The sequence below is a fragment of the Amphibalanus amphitrite genome, unplaced genomic scaffold, assembly GCF_019059575.1.
Source record: "Amphibalanus amphitrite isolate SeventyFive unplaced genomic scaffold, NRLGWU_Aamphi_draft 002496F_arrow, whole genome shotgun sequence".
NCBI classification, from domain to species: domain Eukaryota; kingdom Metazoa; phylum Arthropoda; class Thecostraca; order Balanomorpha; family Balanidae; genus Amphibalanus; species Amphibalanus amphitrite.
In genome coordinates this window covers 6,927-23,805 of record NW_024883925.1, presented here as the reverse complement: position 1 = coordinate 23,805, position 16,879 = coordinate 6,927, and the positions used below count along the sequence as shown (strand labels likewise).

At 48.3% G+C, this 16,879-nt stretch overlaps 1 long non-coding RNA gene across 1 annotated transcript; it reads left to right on the top strand.

Moving 5' to 3' along the window:
- The first annotated feature begins 8,949 nt into the window (after positions 1-8,949).
- LOC122377069 lies at positions 8,950-11,233 on the top strand. The gene is made up of 2 exons (XR_006255766.1): positions 8,950-9,161; positions 10,941-11,233. It is a non-coding gene; the product is annotated as an uncharacterized LOC122377069 (long non-coding RNA).
- Positions 11,234-16,879: the final 5,646 nt, after the last annotated feature.

The following is a 16,879-nucleotide window of genomic DNA, read 5'->3' as shown; positions in this document are numbered from 1 at the left end:
GTCGTCTCAGGTCCAGTAAGATTACCTCCAACTCGTGGGAATATGCATTTCAAGCCAACTAACACACCACACCCACGTGTGTCATAATGCTGAGAGATGGCGTTCACTCGGCTTGCTCCTAACTTACGATAATTATCTCGCTAGATGGCAGGCCTGATCCCAATGTCGCGGATCCCAATGTTAATTTCCACGAGACACCAATCCAGTGTTATATCATCCATGGCCACAGTGTATGTGGAGTGTCTGCCTACGTCAATACAATACAGGGTTGCACAGTCCCCGGTAGAACACGGTACACTACATTGGTTTCTTGCAGTGGTGTAGTGGTCTGTTGATTGTTACGCATTATGAGTGAGGAGGTCCGTGGTGACTTGTAGTAAATTTTGAAGCGCATGCGGTGCTCAGGATTGACCGGAGTGACGTTTTTTGTGATGATGTCACGCATAGCTTTTTCATCTTTTTTTCCAGGACGGTGTGAGGGTGTTTCTGTAGTATATGTCTATGTTGGTAGTTTGGTCGTTTTTGTTGTGCATCATGTTTATCGACTTTGTCATGTACTTGTCAAGAAGGTCACGTGATACGTCGTCAAAGTCACTATTACTGTATCCATTGTTCACCAGCATCGATCTCACTCGCCGCAGCTCACTGTGGATAAGTGGCCAGGTAGAACAATGAGTCAGAGCTCGACGCACTGGCGGTCGCAGGGGGGGGGGGGCACGGGGGCCATGGCCCCCCTTTGGTGCTGAAAGGTGGGGCCATACTATCTTTTGGCCCCACCTTTCAGATCGAACACAAGTCCTAGAAAAGCTTTTCGTATGTTTCATTTTCTTTCTTGCGCCATCAAAGGACGTAAATTTCACTCATGAGTGGGCTCAGTTTCGCATTCTGTCAATTTGGCGGTCAGCGTCGCTGGCACCGGTTCACGAGTATGGCCGGATCTTATATGGAATATCAGCGTGGGTTTACTTAAGGCTCTCGTAGGCCCAGCATTCAGCAATGGCTGGCATGAGACCCTCTTCGGCAGTGGCGGGTGGGCCCTGCTAAAGGAGATTGGCTCCAAGACACTAAAGTAAGACCTCATGGGTTGGTGCTGTGCACCTCAGAAGCCCGGTGGTGATGCCGTATGCCGGCTTGATTTCTTAAGGATTAGCGTGGGACCTTCGGGGCCTGCATAGAGTTTGCCTGAGCTAGTATGTAATCTCAGAGGCATGTGTGTAATGTGTACACAGTGGCGGTCGCGACTCGCGGGGGGCGGGGGGGGGGGTATCAGGGCCATGCCCCCAAAGGTCAATAAAGGGGGCCATCATATCATTTGACCCCCTCCCCTCAAACAACCAATGGGCCCCCATATAGGTGTATGGGGCCCTGGCAATTATTCGATCGTCACGAGGCTAAAAAAAACACGCCAAGCTATTAATATAGCTCCCACACCGGTCTTTGAGCATCCTACACTGACCTCTGAGGGAACTTCAGTGGCGGTCAAGCGCCCACGTTGACCGCTAAGAGCCTACATCAACCTCTGAGGCCCCACATCTGGCCTATGAGGGCCCCTAACCGGCCTCAGGGGTCCCAACCGGCGTCTGAGGGTCTCACACCGGTCTCTGGTGGCCTTATTTCTGTCTCTGGTGTCCCAAGACGAACCTTTAGGTGCCAATAAGGGCCCCGCACTGGCTGCTGAAGACCCGATGCGGGCCTCTAAGGGTCTGCATTGACCTCTGAGGAGGGCCCATCTTGGCCTTTGAGGGCCCTCTGCTGGCCTCTGGGGTCCAACGACGGCTCATGCCGGTCTTTTAGGGCCCCACGCTGACCTCTGAGGGCCCATGTTGGCCTGTAATGAGTAAGGACCCACATTAGCCTCTGAGAGCCCAACTCGGTCTCTGATGGTCTCAAACTACTGGCCTTTGTAGTTTGCAGGCCCTGTACTGGTCTCTGAGGGCCCTAAACTGGCCTCTACATGAAAACATACATGGGTGGGTTTCTGAAGATCAGAGGGCTCACGCAGTCTCCGGCACAGCCTTACGTTGGTCCTGATCGAGATTGCTTTTGATGGTCCCGCGCTGATTCCCCCATATTTCGACGTCGGGACCCCATGAGCCGGTGTGGGTCCTGGGGCTGGCAGAGACTGATGAAGTCCTTAGGGCTCAGGGCCAGTCTTTTTAGCAGTAGGACTAGGCAGGTTGAGTGAGCCCCAACAGAGCCGTTGCGAAGCCCCGCAGGAGTCGCGCGCGGCCCTCAGATGCCGATTCTGAAAGCTCGGAACCTGTGGGGGTCTCCAGAGGTCGGTGTACCTACTCTCTCCCGCTGCCACACAACTAGGTACCTATGTATATGGGTAAATGTCATAGTCTAAAAATGCTCTCTGGGTTTCACATGCTTGTTCAAAGTAAGATGTATCTGTACTTTTTAGCAAGAGGTATCTGTACTTTTCCGAATTGTTTTATAGTGGTAAGGTCATGAATCCGCGTGCCTGACCTTCCAGTATACCTATGCTACACCGATCCGTCGCCATGGTGCAGCGGCCCGACCGGTGGGCACACCGTGAGACGGTTAATGGAACTGGTGATTTTGCCTTAAATTGAGCTCAAAGATTTCACGCAAGAATGAGATGGATGAAGCAAAGTAATGCCAACTGTGCGGCGCCTCGTGGACGTGAAAAATTAGCCGATCACCCCCCCCCCCCCTCCCGGTGACGGATAAATGTTATGTCCCGCGAGTGTGACTTTGGCCCCCCCTTTTGCTAGCGGCTGCGACCGCCAGTGGCTCGACGCACATACGACCGGATAACTCCTCGCTTGTATGAATCGGTACAGTCGCCTTTGGCATTCATGCAGCGTCCCAAGTTAGTAGCTTTGACGTGTACCTGAGTTTCAAAGCTGTCATCCTTGGCATGAATCAATAAGTCGAGGAATGGTAGTTTGTTACTGACGTTGAGCTCTGTGGTGAATAGAAGACCTGACTCGGCCTCCAGCATACCTCTGAGTGTTTCCAGGTGATCTACGTCACGCACATCTACAAAAATATCATCGATGTAGCGGAAAAACATAGATGGTCGCACAGCGCTATCAGACAAGACTCTGTTTTCAATGTGGCACATGAAGGCATTGGTGAACAGGACGCCCAGGGGGGGGGGGGGAGCCCATTGCCACGCCATCAATCTGGCAGTCATTTTACCGGAAGGGCACCGGAATGGGACCTCCAGGGTGCACGCACGTAGAAGGTCCTCCAATATCTTTCTGGGTAGTTTTGGTGCGGCAAGGCTACCGGAGTATACATAGTCATTAGGGGTACCCATTTTTCCCGATTTTGGAAATTTCAGGGTGGGGGTGGTTTTCCCATTATTTCGCGGCTCCTGATTTCAATGATGCCAAAAATATTGAAATTAACTTTAGTAAAAGACATAAAACCGCGTTCTCGAAGTTTTAAAACTCTTCGTTGTTTTGGTTTAATTTCTTGATCTAGTAACTGGGCTTGCCATGATCGGTAAAATGACTGATTGCGAAGCGACTTCCTGTACAGTTTGAAGCGAAAAAACTTCGGGAAGATGCCATAGGTCTTGCATGTTGTAAGAAACTTATGATCTAAGATACATTTTTCTTTTTTCTTTTCCGTTGCAATGTAAGAGAACACATCCTTCAGACGTTTCCTTCCGTAGTCGCGGACTATCAAATCATGTAGTTTGTCCTTTGATGGTTTTAGAAGTAGAATAAACTTTAGTAAAAGACATAAAACCGCGTTCCCGAAGTTAAACTCTTCGTTGTTTTAGTTTAATTTCTTGATCTAGTAACTCGGCTTGCCATGATCGATAAAATGACTGATTGCGAAGCGACTTCCTGGGACTGTACAGGAAGTACAGTACAGTACAGTACTTTCTGTACTGTACAGTACTGTACAGAAAGTCGCTTCGCAATCAGTCATTTTACCGATCATGGCAAGCCCAGTTATTAGATCAAGAAATTAAACTAAAACAACGAAGAGTTTTAGAACTATGAGAACGCGGTTTTATGTCTTTTACTAAAGTTTATTCTATTTCTAAAACCATCAAAGGACAAACTACATGATTTGATAGTCCGCGACTACGGAAGAAAACGTCTGAAGGATGTGTTCTCCTACATTGCAACGGAAAAGAAAAAAAGAAAAATGTATCTTAGATCATAAGTTTCTTACAACATGCAAGACCTATGGCATCTTCCCGAAGTTTCTTCGCTTCAAACTGTAGAGGAAGTCGCTTCGCAATCAGTCATTTTACCGATCATGGCAAGCCCAGTTACTAGATCAAAAAATTAAACTAAAATAACGAAGAGTTTTAGAACTTAGAGAACGCGGTTTTGTCTTTTACTTAAGTTTATTGAAATCAAAGGTGGTTTAGGGGTCGCGAATTGAGATTGAAATTTGCGTATTTATCTAGAAATATGTCTATTTTACGCTGATAGTAAATCGCACCAAAGGCAAACTTTTTGTTTCGAAAGTCGGGTAGAGGGGTCATTGAAAGCTCCTTTTTCGTCCAGATCGATGTGCTCTATCACGTGGTTCCGGTTCAATGCTTTACTAGCGATCAATACAAGTCGATATTGCAACATTTGGTGAAAAGCGCCGTGATGTTTTGCTCCTGTTGTTGCTATCATTCTGGTCGGCGTGTAATCATTTTTGATATCTTCTGCCTTCATGTGACCTTCGGTGACCTTTGGTATTGGTGACCTTTGATGACCTGTGAGGTCAAACTTAAATGTGACGTTTCAGTTGCCACATCTCAGTTTATGACAGGCTTTTTGTGTCCATACAATTAAAGTTTCCGCAAATTAGGTCAGGATACATCTCACAGATCATAGCTCCGAATGGATTTCAAACCATGTATAATTCAAAAAAAACGATCAAACCATTTTGACCGTATACTTCCACAAGAAACGCCGTCCTGATCGCTGACCACAGGCGGCGGAACGGGGAGGGCACCGGGGCACCGTACCCCCTTTGATTTTGGCATTTTAACATTAGCCCTAGGGGCGTTGCATGGAAAGAATGGGACCAAAAGTCGGCAGTGCCCCCCTTAATTGAAGGTGTTCCACCGCTACTGTCGCTGACGGCTACGATGTAATACACCTATGAGACAAGGTAGAATAAATCTGGGTGTTCTACCCAAAAATATCAACTTCTAATCCAAAAACATAAACTCCAAAGCGTCGATTCTTTCCATGCCTACCAACCATGTACCTACTATTCCATTTCTTCAGTGGGGACAGATACGAGTACACACCGTTCTTAACCCGGCACCGCCTGGGCTATTTCCGTACCCACGACAGCCTGGGGGGGGGGGGGTCGGATCCGACCCCCCCCCCCTGTTATCTCGAGAACCAATGGTCGCATCGAGCCCCGCGAGGCGGCGTTCGAAAGGTCTCTACGAGACCTTCCCAAAGCACTCTTAAGATTTTAAGATTGAGGTCAACTTTCGGGTCAAGGTCAGGTCAAAGGTCAAATTCTGGGGTTTTGCATGATTAGGCTTACGGACAGCGGAATCGATAGCTGCTGCTCGAAACTCACCAAAAATGACCTCAAAGGCCTAGTGAAGGTACCATGTGCGTATAGGGGTCATACTAAGTACGGGTCAAGGTCAGGTCAGGTCACGAAAGGTCACGGTTTTCACTTTCTGCTACATAGGCGTGCGACACATGTTTTATGGCTTATTTTTCACGCCGAATCCGGTGGTAATGGTTATATGTGACCCAAAGTCACTGTGCTGGTGATAAATGTGCATTGAAGGCATAAAAAATTGTTTATACCATACGAGGGCTGAGAAAAAAGGTCAATTTTTCAACTTTTTATTTTTGACATAAAAATGCACTTTTCTAGACGAGCTTTGTCCCAGGAATCTAGTGGTGCCATTTGTTTTCACATGCAATGTTCAGAAGTGCCTCTAATTCACGAAAATGCTTATGACGTCACCATGCCCTATGCATGTTGGAGCTATTTTTTACAATTTGGGGGTCAAAAATCAAGATAGAAAGTTGAAATTTGGGACATCTAATGTTCTAATAGAGCTCTATAACATATATTCCGGTTTTTTGGAAATTCTCAAAATTTTGGATTTTATTAGCTGTTTTCCAAAAAATGTAGTTTTTTGAATTTTTAGGGGTAAAAAACGCATTTTAAGGAAAATCCGAGATAGCCATTTTAAAGAACTCGTTGAGCTGCGTCTATTCATGTCCTTAATTTGCAATTTGCTTCAAACCCTGATTTTTGGCGATTTTTTAAACATTTACCACTTTTTGACTAAAAACGCCGTGTAGTTACATCACTAAAATCGATATATCTCAAAAAAATTTGGAAATTTTTTCTTAAAAATTACACAGAAGACGTCAAATTGATGGGGGAGAAGGTATGCCAAGTTTCAAGTTGATAGCGTAAGCGGTTCTTGAGTTATTCAAGAAAAACGGAGGGGGGGGGTCGGATCCGACCCCCCCCCCCCAGGCGGTCGCGGGCTAAGTGCAAGAGTTTCCGATACAATGCACATCATTTACGACTTTGCATTTTCGACCACGGGCGACTAGCCATGCGCTGATACGTGCATAGCTGATACGTGACGAAGACCTTTCACAGCTCCTTGCACAGATCACTTGTGATCTGAGGTAATTGGCGTCTGAATCTGAAGAACCTAATGAAGCAGAAGATTTTCATCCTGCATGGGCCGTATGGTGGTAACCAGGACGCGGCGGCATATAAAGGAGTGTGCGTGCAGAGGCTGAAGACGAGGAGAACTAGGTCCGCCACCTAAGGTCCATGGCCCACCCAATGTGTTGGCCCCCAGGCAATGCCAGGAGTCAGTAAACGGATCTGCCTCGGAGTTGGCTGAGTCGTTTAGCTCTCGGCACCTTCCTAATTTTCAGCTTTAGCCAATGCCATTCGAGTTCAGATCAGTACCATCTGAGGGTTTGGACTGGGCATGTAGAGTGCAGCGTAAGGTCCGTTACTATTTCTTGCAAGGATGCTGCTGGCAGCGGCCATCACCAGGCACTAGTTCCATGACATGATATCTGCACCCGTCTCAAGTCAACAATAGTTATGTAAACAGTCTCAACAAAAGTCTGTATGTGGGTGTGGGTGTTTGTGGGAGAGGGGCAAAGTTACACTCATACAGCTAGCAGTCACCCAACTGCTGGCGTCTGAACCGGTGGTGTAAAGCTTGCGCCCCTCCCTCAGCCGTGTCTGCAACTCCGGGACTAGGGGAGGTCGGCCAGCGAATTGGCAATAGGTCATGCATACCGGCATAGCTTCGGTGCTGTTTTTATCTCGTTATAGATATAAATAGGCCATTAGCAACTTATTTATCTACTGCATGCCATATTTCCGTTACAATACGACACACGAATTATATCATCACATCCGTAACGGCTTTAAATGCCCCTCCCACCCAGATTGTGTCAATATTCATTGTTTACGTCCTGGGGTTCAGTCATTTCTTTTGCTGAATAAGACGACTCATTGAAAACTAAATGGTCCTAATGAGAAAGCTTCGATCACTTATTTTAGCCCTCTGACGACTACATAGCCAGTCGTTCTAAGAGTAACGGTCTTGTGTAGGTAGGTACTAATGACTATCTAAGCCACAGTGAGTGTAAATGAGCATACCTATGCTGTTCATTGACCAAAATTATATTTTTGGTGCTCTCTTTTATCGCTGCACGTCGAATATACCTACAACCAGGTGTTGTCCATCTGAACTGCACAGTCACGTGACCCACTTGACCTTCGGATCCAATTCTGGTAGTCAATTCTGGCGCTTTTGTTACCATAGCGAAAAATATAACCCCGTGTTCAAAGTTTTGCTGACGACTAAGATTCTGCGTAATCTGGCCAATGACGTTCGAGAACCGCGGCCAAGCCCCGCTGATCTTGAACGTGATTGGTCGGACGGCGTTTAGAATCTTCGTGGTCCGGGAGACTGCGAACACGGGGTAAGCCAAGGGGTAAACAATCTGTGCGTGGAATGGGGAGTGGTAAATGTGTGAGGGCGATGATAGGCTCATTCGTCGATTTTTATTTATACTTTTATCCTTATTATACATTCTGATCATTTTGTTTATGTTCAGGAGTTTTCTCTGTTGATTTAACATCAAAAACTTTGTGTTTTACTGTTAATGCCAAGTGCCATGTTGATATTGAAATTGGGTTACAATTCCATATTCACCTGTTTTTCTATGGCCTGTTGTGCATCATATTATTGGTAATGTGAATATAGGTACTCCATACACTGCTATTTTTGGGTATATATTAATGTCTGACCTGATTTTACTTCACGTCTTCACTTCACCTTATATTTTCTTGCAGCAACAGTTATCACACCATTATTGTGCAAAAATAAGGGTGGTGTTTCGCGACACTTGCCAGCCACTTTTGATTTCCATAGAGACATCAACAAGCCTATACCTCCAACACTACCAGAGGTTGACGCTAGCTCACAGATTGCGCTGGCAGCGCCAGCGCGCCCGTGAAACACAGCCAGGGGTTTCCTCTGTAACGTCATTGTTGTCTAGGTACTTGGGCCTTCATCAATTGTTAACAGCTACAAAAATTGGAATTAAAAATGTCCAGGTATTATGAGCATCAGCCAAACAGGGAAGTGAATTTGGCTACAGCCCATCTTGCAACGCCTCAATGAAATTTAACGAGAAACTTAAATTGAGGGAGCAGCTACATAACTGAGGTAAAGCCCATCAGTCCTTGTGGATTTACCTACATAACTGAGGTAAATCCACAAGGCACTTTGAGTTCAAACTATGAAGTGACTCCAAGCGAAATATAACAGAAATTGGGACTTTGTGGAGCTTAGAAATAATCTGCTTAGTGCTGGATGAATGTTTTCACTTAAAATAAACACCACCATATTTGAGTCATGAAAAAGTGTTTGGTAAGCATAAGCTTGTAGCATAAAAGATGTTTGTGAAATGTCATTAGATTTTAAAGTGTTAGTCTCTGCACATTGATTCTCTGATTGTTTGAATGATGAAGTCTCTGCACAGTCTCTGATTGACTGAATGAGCTCTGCAGTCACAATAATGAAGTTCATGGGAAGATATGATTTGTAATAAAAGAATGTAATATTTTGAGTTGATTTTACCTATTCTGTGAAGATCATAGCATGTTAACAGCATTCCAAACAGGGCATGTCAAAGGTTGGATGGATCTTGCGATTTCCTTGAAGTGTGACTGTTTACCATATGTTGTTTTTTTATTCAAAGTTATTGTTAAAGTCAACCAACTTTTGTAACATTGAGGATCATACTTTAGCTTTGGAAACAAGACATATTATGTAGTTATGCTGATCTTTTTTTCCAGTCTTTGATTATCACTTAATTTCATTCACTTTTGATGTAGTGAAATTCATGATCATTTTAACGACAAGCTACATTTGAAATGTATTGTTGCTCCCTTTTTTACCATGCATATTTTTGTGTCTTGTGAGGTCTCATATCAATATAGCAATAACAAGAGCAGTAACATGCATAGTTTGCTTGTGTTGTCATAACTTTGTACAATAATTCCAGCTTTATAATATGCAGTTACCTCACATTGGGCATCACACATATATTTTTTCCTGCAGGAGGAAAGACACAGAGCCAACTAGTGACTCATATCAGTGCCTACACCCCTTGAGTATAATGGTCATCGAGGGGTGCTGTCCTGACATGTTCACTTTCTGTTGAGAAGGTTAGAACAAATACCATGTGTGTCATTAAGTTGCATATATAATACCTTCATGTTAAGTCTGCATTAAGTCTAAAGTCTGTAGCCACCCTTAATCCTAGGTTGTTGTGACCTTAATCTAGCCTGGGTGAATATCTTGCTGTACTTAAAGCACAGACTGCGCTACGCCCCGGCACGGCGGCCGGGGCGCCTCCCCTGGAAGAAAACGGCATCGGGGAGAGGGGACGGACGGCGAGGAGCCGGGGAAGGAGCGCGGCACCGTCACCCCACAAGCCGCCCGCAGCACCGCCGTTATTCTTGTGCCTCTTGGGCGCCGCCGACGCCCTGCGGTTGGAGAGCGCATCCCAGACGGGCGGGAGCCGGGAGGGCCGCCTGCGCCACCCGGCCGGCGAAGCAGCAGCCCGGCCAGGCGCGGCGGGCGGCTGGGTAGCGGCCGGACTGAGACGAGTCCCGAGTCGCTCCATGTCTGTCCCTTGCGAAACTAGTACCGCCGCTGCCCAGCCTTGATGGGTCACTACGAGGAAAAGGCGAGCCCGCTCCCAGTACCTGGCGTGGAGCTCCCGCGCGGGTACGCCGCCTCACCGATGGCCCCTGGTCTTCTCTCTCTCTCTCTCTCTCTCTCTCTCTCTCTCTCTCTCTCTCTCTCTCTCTCTCTCTCTCTCTCTCTCTCTCTCTCTCTCTCTCTCTCTCTCTCTCTCTCCGTCCCCGTCCCCGTCCCCGTCCCCGTCCCCGTCCCCGTCCCCGTCCCCGTCCCCGTCCCCGTCCCCGTCCCCGTCCCCGTCCCCGTCCCCGTCCCCGTCCCCGTCCCCGTCCCCGTCCCCGTCCCCGTCCCCGTCCCCGTCCCCGTCCCCGTCCCCGTCCCCGTCCCCGTCCCCGTCCCCGTCCCCGTCCCCGTCCCCGTCCCCGTCCCCGTCCCCGTCCCCGTCCCCGTCCCCGTCCCCGTCCCCGTCCCCGTCCCCGTCCCCGTCCCCGTCCCCGTCCCCGTCCCCGTCCCCGTCCCCGTCCCCGTCCCCGTCCCCGTCCCCGTCCCCGTCCCCGTCCCCGTCCCCGTCCCCGTCCCCGTCCCCGTCCCCGTCCCCGTCCCCGTCCCCGTCCCCGTCCCCCCCCCCCTCTCTCTCTCTCTCTCTCTCTCTCTCTCTCTCTCTCTCTCTCTCTCTCTCTCTCTCTCTCTCCCCGACGCCAAAACCGGCTCACAGCGGCGTTCATGTCGGCCGGGGCGAAATGATTTGATGAATTATTTCATAAAGGCATTAACAGTGACAAAAGACAAAAGTTCAACAAATTCTACGCATGAATCATCCAGTAGGTACTGGCTTCGAGAACAGTTAAAATGAAGATGCACAAGAAATCGTAATTTCCCAATGACATGACATGGCTGTCGCAATGCTTAGCCGCAATCACCTCTTTTTGTAGTTTAAATGGTAAGTAGTTTTTGAAATTATCCGATAAAAATCTAAAATTGATACCATATGAAAGACCAATCAATTCTACACATGAATCAGGGTGTATCTTTGAGAAAAACTTGAAAGTTTAGGTGTGATAAGAAAAACAAATAAAAATGAACCATTTCCCCATAGACTTTACATTGGCTCCAAAATCGCATGGATCCAGAATTTCTGGAAGTGCCCTCGCCACAACTGCACGTGCGCTGCGCTCGAAAATGATCACGTGACCAAATCCAGATGAGATCACCGTATTTATAGTCACCGTGCCTACAACTAAAGCAATGTTGCACGGTGTCAAACAGTCATTAATACCACTGCAACACATTGGCTTTGCGCATTTATATCCATTCATATAAAGTCATTTTTCCAAGTAAAATTAAAACTTCCAATGCAAGCTCGCGATCCCTTGAAGTGGTCTGATATCGTTATTTCTGTCACTGCTAGATCCAGAACGGAGCAAATAATGATAAAATCGACACCAAACCGTTGGCATGGTAACTTTGTCCCAACATAAATAATGTTAATTTGGTCGATTTTCCGCTAAAATTGACCTTTTCATTTTGAATACGTGACCTATAGAAATCGTTTGGTTTCGTTATTTTTGGCACAGATGGAATCAAAATAGACCAAATAATGGGAAAAGTGACTCCGACCTGTTGGCATGGTAACCTTGTTCCAAAATAAAATAGCATTAATTTGGTCGACTTTTCGCTAAAACTGGCATTTTCATTTTGAATTCGCGACCCCTAGAAATCGTTTGATTTCGCTATTTTTGGCACAGATGCAATCAGAATAGACCAAATAATGGGAAAATCCACCCCTACCTAAAATTTGAAAAATTGACCCAAAAATGGGTACCCTAATATGTAGTCATTGGTACTCCGGTAGCCTTGCCGCACCAAAACTACCCAGAAAGACATTGGAGGCCCTTCTACGTGCGTGCACCCTGGAGGTCCCATTCCGGTGCCCTTCCGGTAAAATGTACTGCCAGATTGATGGCGTGGCAATGCCCCCCCCCCCCCTGGGCGTCCTGTTCACCAATGCCTTCATGTGCCACATTGAAAACAGAGTCTTGTCTGATAGCGCTGTGCGACCATCTATGTTTTTCCGCTACATCGATGATATTTTTGTAGATGTGCGTGACGTTCAGGTCTTGTATTCACCACAGAGCTCAACGTCAGTAACAAACTACCATTCCTCGACTTATTGATTCATGGCCGGGTGCTCCGCCGCCCCGGGCGGTGCGTCCCAGACGGCCGACACGCTGCTGCGCGGACGCACTGCCGCCGTCAGACCCGCTCGACCCCGCCAACTGGCTGCCGATCCGACCGCAGAGGTCACACGCCCCCGGGGCATGACCCGCTGTGACCCAGCAGTGACCTCGGGTGGCGATGCGGACGGACGCACCTGCCGAGGGGTGCGGAGCAGGCGACGCGGGGCCAAAGGTGGCCGGCGCTGGAGAGTGCGCGACCGTCCTGGCCAGTTATACATCGGACAGCTCAACATACAGTCCCTGAAACCGAAGCTCCTGTCATTGAGAAATGACATAGCTGATCATGGGTTTGACCTTGTCATCCTGAACGAGACATGGATGAAACCTGCGACCAACAACAGACTGGTTCCCATACCCGGCTACCAGCTGAGCAGGCGCGACCGTCCCGACGGGAGGGGTTATGGTGGAGTGGCCATAGCGACCAGAGCCCCACTCGAGGTGACCACCGTGGATACGCCCGACCGGCCCGTTGCCGGTACTAAACTGGAGACCCTCTGGGTCCGGGTTCGGGCCGGCGGAGTGAGCGTCATGGTGTGCGCAGTATATCGGCCACCGATCCAGACTCAGACCCGTGTGACAGCTGACCTGGCAGAGCTCGAGCAACAGGTCCAGCACATACTTACACGACACAGCGGCCCAATCATCATCGCCGGAGACATCAATATCAACATGAACGCCAACAGCACAGCGACGGAGCAGTTCCAGCAGCTCCTGCGTGGCTACTCCCTGCAGCAGCACATCGCTGGTCCTACCTTCCGGACGTCAGGCTCTACCATCGACGTCATCGTAACCAACCAGCAAAGTGTCTCGAAGGCCGGGGTGGTCCACTGTGATTACAGTCCTCACAACTGGTCGCGCGTGCTAATGTCCGTGCCCGATCTGAGGCTGCAAAAATGCACCATCACCACCAGATGCTGGTCCAGGTTCGATGCGACTGAGGCTAACCACCAGTTAGCAGCGGCGGACTGGACTCCAGTGTATGCGAGCGACGATCCCGAGCAACAGTGGGTCCATTTTCTCGCCATCACACGGCCCATCCTGGACAGCATGGTGCCGGAGAAACGAGTCAGGGTCAGGAATCCTGTCGCTCCGCCTGTTACAGACGCCACCAAGGAGCTCATGGCTCAGAGACGGGCGGCACTCCGAGACGGACACCGCGACGCCTATAAGCAGCTGAACCGCCAGGTGCAGTCCGCAGTACGGCGAGACACGCGGGAGGAGCTGGATAGGCGGGTGCGTCGGGCTGGACCGGCTGCAATGTGGCGAAGCGTGCAGCCCGTTGTGGCACCAAAGCGGAGTGGTGGATCCGTTCCTGATGCTGATGCGGACGCACTTAATCGGTACTTTGTGGAGGTTGGTCCGAGGACCGCTCGCCAGGTGACAGCTGTCGGCCCGGAGCTGCCGACCCGCCTGCCGCGTGTTGGTACTGGGGCTTTTAGCGTTTCCCCCATATGTCCAGACGACCTGCGGCGGGTGGTAGGCAGAATGCGCAGTAGCACGGCGTGTGGTGCTGATGGTCTGTGTGTGCGCTTCGTCAAGCTGTGCCTGTCCTCGCTTTGTCATGTTTTAACGCACATTGTCAATACTAGCCTCGTCTCTAGCTGTGTCCCCAGCTCATGGAAACTGACGTTCGTGCAGCCTATTCAGAAGTCAGCCAAATCAACAGACATTTCAAATTACCGACCTATCTCCATCTTACCGACCATCGCAAAGATCACTGAACGTGTTGTGTATGAGCAGCTTTTTTACTACTTCTCCTCGCGCCACCTGTTCGCACCATGTCAGCACGGTTTCAGAACTAATCACTCCACAGACACCGCTCTTCTTACTGTTACCGACAAAGTGTTCAGTGCGATGGATCGCGGCGATGTTGTTCTTTTATCACTACTTGACTTGTCAAAATGCTTTGATGTTATCCCACATGATCGCCTTCTTAACAAGCTGCGTTTGTACGGTGTGGACGTGCGATGGTTTACGAGCTATCTGAGCGACCATTACCAACAGGTCCGCATCCAAAGGTCAGACGGAACACAGTGCTTATCTCGACCACTTCCAAACCCTGTTGGCACGTACCAGGGATCGGCCTTAGGTCCGCTTTTATATTCAATTTACGCAAACGACATGTCTCTTTACGTCGACGGCGAGGCTGAAATAGTGCAATACGCTGATGACACTCAGGTTCTTGTTGCGGGGGGACCCGGCGACATTAGCTCCCTAGTGCTCACCATGGAGAGTGTTCTCTCCAAGCTGTCTCACTGGTTTGGCAAAAATGGTTTGAAAGTGAACGCAGACAAAACGCAGCTCATAGTCATCGGCTCTAGGCATAACATTCAGCGGCTTCCACCCGTCCGTATCAACTTCATGGGTGCCATTGTCGCCGGTTCCCCCACTGTGCGGAACCTGGGTGTACTGTTTGACCAGAACCTGACGTTTTCTGCCCATATCGATGACGTGGTGCGCCGGTGCACCGGCATCCTGTGTGGTCTCAGCCACTCCCGGCACTGTCTGCCGCAGTCGACCCTGGCCCGGCTGGTGGAAGGTCTAGTCTTGTCGATTGTGCGCTATTGTATCATTGTCTATGGGTCCACCAACAAAACGCAGTTAGGCCGCATTCAAAAGATATTAAACTTCGCCGCACGAGTCATCTCTGGACGGAGGAAGTATGACCACATCAATGATGTGTTACGACAATATGAGTGGCTCTCAGCTGAGAACATGTACCTTTACCACGGACTGACCCTTCTTAACAAGATTCGATGTACGTCGGAACCCGAGTCGCTCTCTCATAGTCTTACCACCAGACGCGACATTCATCGGCGCATTACTCGGCATTCTGATCAACTTGTGACACCGCGCATTTTATCTGAGTCGGGTAGGCGAAGGTTTTTATACTCTATTGTGACTGCATTCAACAAACTACCATCTTCAATGCGTGATATGCAACCCACTGCTTTTAAAAGAGAGGTGTTCAAGTGGCTCACTTTGGAACAGAACAAATAGCGACTGTGATGACTGTGAACAAATTGTGACTAGTGATGCATGTGTCCGCGTATGAGGTTCATGTAGGTATGTGTGACATCCATTGGCCAACCATTGCATGTAATTGACCTGAGGCTAGGAATAGCCATGTTTCATGGATTTGCCTCGTGAAGTTTAATAAATGCCAAGGATGACAGCTTTGAAACTCAGGTACACGTCAAAGCTACTAACTTGGGACGCTGCATGAATGCCAAAGGCGACTGTACCGATTCATACAAGCGAGGAGTTATCCGGTCGTATGTGCGTCGAGCTCTGACTCATTGTTCTACCTGGCCACTTATCCACAGTGAGCTGCGGCGAGTGAGATCGATGCTGGTGAACAATGGATACAGTAATAGTGACTTTGACGACGTATCACGTGACCTTCTTGACAAGTACATGACAAAGTCGACAAACATGATGCACAACAAAAACGACCAAGCTACCAACATAGACATATACTACAGAAACACCCTCACACCGTCCTGGAAAAAAGATGAAAAAGCTATGCGTGACATCATCACAAAAAACGTCACTCCGGTCAATCCTGAGCACCGCATACGCTTCAAAATTTACTACAAGTCACCACGGACCTCCTCACTCATAATGCGTAACAATCAACAGACCACTACACCACTGCAAGAAACCAATGTAGTATACCGTTTTAAGTGTTCTACCGAGGACTGTGCAACCCGCAACGTATACTACATTGGTCACGCAACTACATCACTGAGCCGCCGACTGACAATGCACTTACAAGACGGAGGACCCAAGTCACCAACAAGGCACATCTTCATGACCAGCACGGAACCCGACTCACGAGAGAATTACTGACAAACAACACCACAATAATAGCGCGACAAAACGACAAACGATGACTGGCCATCACTGAAACCATCATCATCCGCGACACATCACCCATCATCAACACACACATGAAAACTCTGACAAACACTCCACTGTTCGACAGACAAATGATGTAATGCGTGAAAGTTGAAACGATGTGTCAACTGTGAATTGTGACGGTTTGTTGCTGTTATGCACGATCCCATGTGAATATTCACGGTAACAATGTTATGACCTGTGTGTTTAGCTGGATGTAGATTTGTGTTCGAAAGAGTGGTGCCATGAAACAAATAGGAATGTTTGAAGAAATGCTAATATGTGACATATATTGCGCGCCATCATTTGTGTATATTCATTTCTCTGATGATGATCAATGTTGATCGAAAGCTAAGATAAATATAACAGCGAACGAATTATGAACGAACTTTAATTTAGATCCTAATGAGTAACCGATTTACGAAAACTTTAATCTCGATCGCAGCCATTGCTTCTTTTGGTTTTACTTTTCTCTTTGAACGATGAGGAAAGAAGTACTGTCCGATGTCTCGAAAATGAAACAAAAAAGCTGAATAACACCAAACATGCTGTTGTGTTTAATGACATA